Source organism: Gracilinanus agilis, chromosome 3 (genome assembly GCF_016433145.1).
Source record: "Gracilinanus agilis isolate LMUSP501 chromosome 3, AgileGrace, whole genome shotgun sequence".
In the NCBI taxonomy this organism is placed as follows: domain Eukaryota; kingdom Metazoa; phylum Chordata; class Mammalia; order Didelphimorphia; family Didelphidae; genus Gracilinanus; species Gracilinanus agilis.
Window position 1 is genome coordinate 356,307,038 of NC_058132.1, and position 10,449 is coordinate 356,317,486.

Genomic DNA, 10,449 nt, shown 5'->3' on the forward strand with positions numbered 1-10,449 from the left:
ATTTTAAAAATGAAAGATTAATTGCTTTAGAACCATAAAAAATGTATATAATGGCAACAACATTATGAAGACAAACAACTTTGAAAGACATAAGAACTCTCAATGTAATGACCAACCACAACTCCAGAGATTCATTAATTAAGCATATTCCCCACCTCTTGATAAGAGAAGTGCAGACTAGAGATGCATAATGAGATACATACTTTCAGATATGGGCTATGGGTGAATTTGTTTTGCTTCACTGTACTCATTTGTGGCAAGAACAGGGGTTTCTTTCACTAGGAGGAAGAGTTTGTGGCAAGGAGAGGGATAAGTGAGGAGAAGAAGAGAAGAAGAAGTTCGAGAAAGGAAAGGGAAAAAAAAGAATGCCAATGAAACTTTTTCTTTAATGTACCAAAGAGAACAGAAGGAAGTTAGAGAGGAGATAGAGATAAGTATAACATCTTTGAAACGAATATGTTGGATTTTTTATATGTATTTGAAACAGCAGTAATGATACCAAGCTGTATGTAGTGGAGCTTCAATTTCATATCAATCTTCTATTTCTCTTCTATTTCTTAATACTTGTCAACTTCCAAACAAGAGAAAATTAAAATCCTCAGAGGGAAAAAAGATTCAGTTCATCTGTAGCTTTAGAATGCCTTGATTTAAGATGCCATGAGGCCACCTTCTGGTATTACAGGCACACTACAATTGCAGAGTAAATTCCATTCAATGAAGTAGTTGGGGACTTTCCCCCCCTGCCTTTTGATGCCTCAGATTCCTGAGACATGAGAACTATGCTTTGTAGATTTCTATAGGATATGGAGAAAATGGCCATTTCAACCGACTTTCTATTCTCTCTTCCTTTCTTCAAAGACCTTTGGAAATCCCACTTATCTCCCATTACTCTGTGGTACAGTGAGGAAGAGGTCTAGATTGGTGTTGTAGGTTTATATGATCATAGATTTATATCTGTAAGGGAACTTGGCAGTGATCTAGAGCTTTCCTCTTATTTTACAGATGAGCAAACTCAGACCCAGCAATATGAAGTAACTTACCCGAAGTTGCACCAGTAGAAATTGGTAGAACAGGACTCAAACCCACATCCTCTGTCCCAAAATACAGTATTCTTTCCCCTGTACTCTATGAACTCTATGTACTGCTACTTATGATTCATTTAACTTGGGCAAACAATTTCCCTTCTCTGGACCTAAATTTCCTCTTCTCTAAAATGCCAAGGTCAGAAACTTAATGGTGTAAAAGACCTTAAAGACAGATAACCTATCAGTCCTGTCCTTTCATTTTACAGGTGAGGAAACTGGTCCATAGAGGCTAAGTGACTTTCCAAAGGTCACATGGCTGTTAAGTGGAAAAACTTAGATCTGAACCCAGGTGTCTAGATTATAAATCTAGCATTCTTTCTATTGTTATACATATACTGCCTCTAATTGTCTTCAATTGGATTATCTCTAAAGGATTTTTCCAGGTTTTAATTCTATGATTTCTTCAGTTTAACTCATATGGAGGAATATTGCTTCTTTCTGGTTTCAGAAAATATCATGTGTGTCACCTGTTCTCAAACATCAGCTATAAGGAAATTTGTACATACTATATTTATCTACTTCATAGAACTGAATGTGATTGCACGATTAAAAACTATAATATCTCAGTGTTGGAAAGACACTTCAAAGGTGAATGACATAGAGATCATAAAGGCCATTGAGACTTCTACCTGAACAGAAATCTTTCCCAGAATATCCCTGATAAGAGGCCATCAAGACTTTCTTTAGAGTCAGGAGGATGGGTTCAAATCTGGCCTCCGACCCTTCCAGCTATGTGATCCTGGGCTAGTTGCTTAACCCCATTTGCCTAGCCTGTGTCTTTCTCTCTTAGAATTGTGACTAAAACAGAAAGTAAGTTTTTTTTTTTTTATAAGTCTTATTTGAAAAGCTCTAGAAACCCAGAACTAACCACTTTTCATGGTTGCCCATTTCATTTTTGAACAGCTCTCTTCACTCACTTCTAGTGCTGTCCTCTGGAGCGAAATATAATAGGTCTAATTCTCTCCCCACAAAAGGTCCTTTAAGTGTTTGAAGACAACTCTTAAGTCCCATTTTAGCTTTCTCTTCTCCAAATGAATATCCTCGCTTTTTCTAATAGCTTATTATATGACATGATTTTAAGGATCTTCATCAAACTGGTTAGCCTTTTCTTGATTTTACCCAGTTTTCCCAGGTCATTCCTAAAGGGTGCTACACAAAATATAATATTATAAACATAGCATGCCCAGGACTAAGTACAGCGGGATCATTTCCTCCCTAATCCTAGAAGTTGTGTTTTGGTTAGCACAGGCTTTGATCAAAATAACTTTTTTTAACCTATCAAATTATTCTGTGGCTCTTTGTTGAAATCTTGATCTACTAAAAACTCCAGATGAACTATTATTTGCCCATTCCTCCCCTAGTTATTTTCCTGAGTTCAAATCTGGCCTCATTCACCCACTGTGTGACTGACCCTTTGCAAGTCACTCAACCCTATTCGTCTCAGTTTTCTCACATATAAATTAAGTTGGGGTCGGGGGGATGGCAAACCATTCTAATATCTTTGCAAAGAAAATCTCAAATGGGATGGTGAAAGTCAGACATGACTGAAAAACAACTGAACAACAACAATCCCTAGCCTGTGATTGGGGTGGTAGACCACTGACATCTTGGAGAACTGTGTTATTATTAGTAGAGAAATCATTAACATCTTGAGGGCAGGAACTACATTTTGCCTTCTTTGGGATTCCTAGTATACAATGTACACAGTATATACCCTGCCTTTTGTGTAAAGTGCCCGACACCTTTTAACTTTATTGTGGTCTATTTTTCTATAATCAGATTTTTGAAAAACAAAACAAAACACCAGGTATATCTCCAAGGGCAACATTCCCCCCCCCCTTAAAATATATTCTTTTTGAAATTGTATTGAGTAACTTTTCTGAATTCTTTCTGTGATTTCATTTATAATAGGAAGATGAGTTGTGGTCCAGAGCTTTGGGTTAGTCTACAAAAGATCTGTGATATCCCTATGAGTTCTGAACTAAACTGAAAATGTATGGTTATATTAATTGATAAAGAGATGGGACTGTAAAATCTTTGAGCAATATGCATGAAGCTGCCAAAAACACTCTTGTGACCAGGAACAATCATAGAACTTAGGGCAATGCAGTGTATTTGTTAGGCCACTAGCTGGAGAGTTGGAAGAACTGAATCTGAGTACCCAGTTTGCCACTTACTAGTTTTTTTTTTTGTAAGTCACCTAATTCTTTGGCGGGGGGTCTCACTTTCCTTATTTTTAAAATGAAGTGATTGAATTAGCTGGATTTTAATATGCCTCCTGTGATAGTGTAACTTGTTTCACTTAGAAGCCACATATAAGATTGTCTATGAAACAATGAAGCTGCTTACTTAAAAAGAATGTTTATTAATTTACATTACATTTTCAAATCACTCTATCCCATGTTATTGTTGTTTTTGTTATTGTTAAGATGTTTCAATCGTGTCTGACTTTTTGTGACTCCCATTTGGGGTTTTCTTGGCAAAGATACTAGAGTGCTTTACTATTTTGTTCTCTGACTTATTTTACAGAAGAAAATGAGGCACATAGGGGTAAGTAACTTGCCTAAGGTCACACAGCTAGTGAGTGTCTGAGACTGAATCCGAACTCAGATTTTCCTGACTTCAGGCCTGGCAATCTATACACTGAAGTTTCTTATAACAAATTAAAACAATTTAAGCAAAACTAACAATACCATGACCTCATTCAAAGTGCACAGAACATTTCATATATGAACTACCTCTTCTACTTCTCTATTTTTTTTAAAAAAAAATTTTAATGAAAACATTTATTTTCTCTCCCTCAGGCCCCATGGAAGAAAAAAAGAAAATATATTCCTCATACAAAGATGCATAGTCAAGCAAAATAAAATCTCCTTCTGACAGTTTATAGTTTTGTAGTGATGACTTAACTTGTTCTCCTGGTTCTGCTCATTTCATTCTTTATTATTTTATTTTAAAAATCTTCATAACTTCACTTTTTATAATATTTTTGTTATTGTATAAATTGCTTTTCTGGTTCTTCTCACTTTAATTGGCATTGAATTAGTTCATATGAACTTTTCTATGTCTAAAGGCAGTCAGGTGGTGCAATGGAAAGAGCATAAATCCTGGAATGACTTACACTAACTGTGTGACCCTGGGTAAGTCACTTAACCCCTGTTTTCCCCAGTTTCCTTCTCTGTGAAATGGGGATAACAGTAGTACCGATCTCCTAGGGTTGTTGTGAGAATTAAATTGATACAATAATTGTAAAACACTTAGCACAGTGCCTAGCACATAGCAGGTGCTATATAAATGTTAGCTAAGATGATGATGATGTCTCTGAAGTAATTTTTCTTCATTTCTCATAGTTCAATAATATTTCATTTCACAATCATATACCACCACTGAATCAATAGTAGAGTACAATTATAACAACCAACATAAGATATCCTTTTGTACTGATTACAAGAAGTCTGGTCCGCTTTTAGAGTCCTAGGAAGTTAGAGAGAGTACAGAATTGTGCCTTCAAGAGATAAAATATAAGGGAAATGTGTTTGGACTCGATTTTTCCATGGAACTCCATTGAACAGCATCTAGTTCTTGGATTGGATTATAAGTCTATGTTTCCTTCAAGAGCAATGCTTTGGATTCTGCTTCAGGGAAGATGGGTTCAGATATTTCCATTCCACACAATAGATGGAGCTGTCTGCAGATGTCTACTTGTCTGAGTACATCTGTGCTGGGCTGAACTGCTTTAGAAGTAGCTTCCAGACTAGTAAATTTACCTGAGGTTGGCACCTTCTGAAGAGAGTGAATTTCAACTTAGTCTATTGGCTCCAGTCCTGGAATGGGCTTCGAGTCTCTAATTGTATGTCTAGCAATAGAAGAATCAACTAGAGAATGGGTCAGCAGAGGTCAGTACATCCCCCCTGAGACTATTGATAAAGGAAACTCATTGCCAGGCCAGTCTGTACTCAGACACTTAGAGCTTGACAAGAAGGATTTCCTAAACATTTGCTGTCACTTCTTAATTTTGGCTTGGTAAATTACCTTACACAGTACATTTATATAGCTTTATAGCTTACGAAATGCTTTCCATATGCTAATCGCTTGACTTTCATAACCACCCTGTAGGTAATGTGTTTTAGGTATCATCGTCTTCATTGACCCATCTTCACTGGAGCAGGATCCAAAGCACTGATCTAGAAGGAAACAGAGACTTAAAACACAAGGGGAAAGTGGTCCCCAAACTAGATGATCACTAATGATCAAAGATGAGATGAGTTCCCAACCTATTCTTATGGTTCCAAATCTAACAATCTTTCCATAGAACACAACATATAATAGAAAATGCATGTAGTTATATTATTATATATGTATATAGAGTATATGTATCTACATTATTATATATGCACACAAAATAATACATGCATCTATATTATCACATATGTATATATAATATATGTTTTTATATTATTAATATAAAATATATATTTATATTATTCTATATAATTATATAGAATAATATAAAACATTAGCCTCTAAAACAAAAACAATATCCAGCAATCTGACCCAGCAATTTAAGTATAACATCACTAGGTGACACTATTGAGCTGCAGCCCTGTGATTTAAGTAGGATGCTAGTCCAAAGGGATCTTGGAGACCATCTAGTCAAACCCCCTCATATTACATATTAGCAAACAGAGGCCCAGGAATGTGAAATGATTTAACCAAAGTCATATAGCTCCTAAGCTTCAACAGGGGTCAATGGGGTGCTCAAGGGGTGAGGACTAGCACCTCTGTTGTGAGGACTTGCTCACCCCTTTTCAGGGCTACCCATCCACTGCTGGTGTCTACGTGTCATCTTACACTCACCTGTGGCTCCAAGAAGACTCACCTGTAGCATACAAAGTGGCCACATTCCAGTAAAATATCTAGCAGACAGGCTAGACCAAGTTACGGGTAATCAACATGTTACAAATCCATTGGTGAGTTAGAGGAATGTCTACCTGAAGCTTCTGAAGACTTAACCCAGTGAATGGGTGGATGAGAACAATTTGTTCTAATGGTTATGAGAATGGCTCCTTCAGGTTCTGAAGAGTGCCTAGAGCTGGGTTAAGTATCAAAGATACTAAGGATGTCTGTTCTGAGCCACGCAAGTGAAGACATCATCCATGATGTCACTGGTCCTCTTAGAAAATGAAGGAGGAACAATAACAAGAAGCTTCAGTGGTGTGATTTGAACTCTACTCTGCTAAGTCTAGAGTAAGTATTTGTTCTTTATCTTTTTAAATTAATTGGTTTGTTACAATAAAATACCCACTTAATTACCTCCCTATGTCCCTTTCCCCCATTAGAGAAGGCATCATTTTACAAAAAGGATGCCTGTATATGTAAAACTATGCCTTACTTGTTTCTATTTAATGATTTTTTCTCTGGAGGTGGACACACACAAGTTATTCTTCAAACAATATTTCTGTTGCTGTATATAATGTTCTTTTTTCTGATTTTTTCATTCTTCATAATTGCACATATGTTTTTCCATGTTTCTCCAGAATTAACCTGTTTGCTATTTCTTATGGCACAAGCATATGCCACAACTTGTTCAGCCATTCTCCAGTTGATGGCCATCCATTCAGTTTCTACTTCTTCACCACCAGAGCTGCTAGAAATAATTTAGAACATACTGTTTCTTTTCCTTTTTCGCTGATCACCCTAGGAAATAAACCTAATAATGGCATTGTTGGGTCTAAGGGTATACACAGTTTTAAAACTGGCTGGGCCCAATTCCATATTGCTCTCCAAAATGGTTGCATCAGTTTACAGTTCCGCCAACACTGTGTTAGTGTACCCATTTTCCCACATCTCTTCTAATATTTTGCCCTTTTATCATTTTAGCCAATCTGATAGATGGAAGATGAATACCCAGGAGTGTATCCACCAAAACAAACCCAGAAATTATATGGACATAAATGCTTTTTCAACTGTACCATGCAGGAAGACGGAGAATAATATAATATAGCAGTGTTTAAATCAGCAAAATGTTTTGTATCACTTCCCCCACCTCCAATGAAAAATGCAAGTCAAAATAGTTAAACTTAATTTGAAGCAATAAATCAGGGAGTTTTTTCAAAGTATGTATTTTAAATGTCTAGATTAAAAAATGATTCTCAATAATCTTTAATGTTTCCTTTATAGTCACCTTGAATCTTAAATCCTTTTAGATAGTTTACACCAGGCATCAATGATATCTCAGGCTACTTAATTCTTAGTGGTTTGCTTTTTCATAATCAGGGTAGTTTTCTTCCCTGGATTGTACTTAAGGAATGAAATAGTAAGCTCCTCATAGGTGCATTCTTAGGCTATCTAGATCTACTTGCGGTAATTCAGGAGTTGGTTTCCAATTTTAGTGTGACTGACATAAGAAGAAAAGAAGGAAGGAAGGAAGGTAGTGAGGGAGTGAAGGAGGGAGGGAGGGGAAAAGAGAATGGAAGGGAAGGGAAGGGGAGGGAAGGGAAGGGTAGGAAACAAGTATTTATTAAACTCTTTATCTGTGCCAGGCATTGTGCTGTGCTTTTAAAATACTATTAAGTGTCATTATTATCCTCATTTTACAGTTAAGGAAACTGAGTCAAACAGTACTTAAATCACTTGCCAAGGGTAACACAGCAAGGAGCTGAGGTAAGTTTTGAACTCAGTTCTTCCCAACTCCAGACCCAGTATTCTGTTTACTGCTTTATCTAGCAGCTTCTGGACAATTCCCTGGTTTCTTCCCATTATTCCCACCCACTTAGACATAGACTAATAGTGTCCCCATAGAGTAGTCTGTTCTCTCTCAGTGCACAGATTACGAGTCTTCCTTAGATCCAAATCTTAATGGATATATTCCAAAGAAGATACACCAATTCATACAATCAGATGGTGGGGGAGGGATTAAATCTTAACAAGTGAATAAAAAATTTCCTGGATCACGTCTGACCCTTTCATGACCTGACCAATTAAATCTGCTGTTCTGGCTAGACAACTCTTCCAGGAATTAGTCTGTGGTATTAGAGAAATGAAAAGAGAATAGGGAAAAAGATTTCACTTATTGTAGAACATGATCAGTAGCTAGCAGGTTCAGTCAAGAAAGGAGTAGAACTGATGAAGAAAACGAGGAAAAATTAAGTAGTCAACTGGGACTCAGGATCTGTAGCTATCAACAGAGAAGAAATGCCAGGGCCTATTAGTGGCCAGGTGACTCTCATAGCTCTTGAATACTATGAGTCTTTGGCTTTTTAAGTCAGTACCAACTATACTTTTCATTGTATGCTTTCATTCCCCAAAAGTTCTCTATCACCTCCATATATCAGCCATATCAGATTTGGTGCCATAAATAGTAACTCCAGTGTAGAAAGAATAGGAGTATTTATATTCTAAAGTAGATTCTAGTGATTTAAATCACATAATCACAGAAGCTCAGTCTTGGAGATTCATTCCAATTCTGGGCTTTCATAATTCTGTAATTCAATCTATGTAATAGAATTAGGACATCCCCATCCTTGGATAACTGCTCTCATGGGTGGGATGTGTGCTTATATGTACTTCTCTTCCATGCACCTCTGCCTTTTCCTTTTGGCCATCTGCAATGATTGCCAAACTTGAGAGTCTTGACCATCTCATATTTCTAGTAACATCAAATAATTAATAGGCAGTTTTTGAATACCTACTATACACTAGCCACTGAACTAGTTAGGGCTACAAAGGCAAAACTTATCCATGTGTAAAAAGGAAAAGATTATCCAAGATTCTGACTCAAGAAACTGCTGTTCAATAAAACCACAATTTGGCATGAACTTTTCCCATCAGTATTATTTGTGAGGGAACTATGCCTTCAGAATTGGTCTGAAAAAAATACTCTTTACATAGTTTCTATTAACAGTGTGTGTGTGTGTGTGTGTGTGTGTGTGTGTGTGTGTGTATGTGTGTGAACACACTACCTAAGAGTAATGGGAAGAAATGAATTCTTCTCTTGTATGAAGATGCAAAAACCTCAAATTAATTAAGTTTGATATGAAATAGCCTAATGGTTAAAAGAGAAGTTTTTATTAGGGGTCTGGAAAAAGCAAAGAATTGCATTCATTACCCTCTTAAAAATACTGATTAATGGGGGCAGCTGGGTAGCTCAGTGGAGTGTGAGTCAGGCCTAGAGACAGGAGGTCCTAGGTTCAAACCCAGCCTCAGCCACTTCCCAGCTGTGTGACCCTGGGCAAGTCACTTGACCCCCATTGCCCACCCTTACCACTCTTCCACCTATGAGACAATACACCGAAATTAAGGGTTTAAAAAAAATGCTGATTAAAATTTTGATTTATCTCTGTCAATACATAGGCCAGGACAGGATACAGATTGGAATTTGAAACACAAAGTACACATTTTCCCTTAAATTTCATATTAAACAATAAATAGAAACTGAGAGCAGAGTTTTGAAGTTAGAAAAAATAAATCCCTCAGCCACTTCCCAGCTGTGTGACCCTGGGCAAGTCACTTGACCCCCATTGCCCACCCTTACCAATCTTCCACCTATGAGACAATACACCAAAATACAAGGGTTTAAAAAAAAAGAAAAAATAAATCCAAATAATTTGTTATATTAAATGGTCAGAATATTAGAGAAAAACAGATAAATTTAGTCATAAGAAAGGTTACCTTTTAGATAGATAATATTTGAAATTTCAAAACAGCTTCCATCCACATCTCTCACTCTCTGTTTTTACTTTTATTTTTCATAATGCTCTCTTGACATGTACTGCCTTACCCACTCAACCCTTTCTGCTTTCTTTTGCATTTTGTTTTGTCCCATTAGATTGTAAGTTACATGAGGGTAGGAAATGTCAATCTTTTCATTTGTATTTGCATCTCAGGGGTTTATCACAATGACTGACATTCAAAAAGTTCTTAATATTTATTTATTGACTGACCCTTGAACAGCCTTTTTAAAAAAATTATTAAACTCCTATCTTTAGTCTTGGGATAAATTGGAGCCAACATTGATTCCACGGCAGAAGAGTTACAGTAAGGCATACGCAATTGGGGGTTTAGTGACTTGACCAAGGTCACTCAGTTAGGAAGTGTCTGAAGTCACATTTGAACCCAGGACAAGCAGGCCTGGCTCTCTTATCTATTGAGCCCCATAAACATACTTTTTAGGGAGAGTGCACAAAATTTTATTTACAGAAATAAGAATTACCTATAATATAGATTTTTTACAGAGCAGTATCAAAATATCATCTTTTACTTTTCTACTGTGAGAAGGGCTAAAAATCATTTTAATAAACTACCCATCCCACTTTTAAATATTTTAACTACTCCAAGTTACATCTCATGTAGCTCCTTTACAATT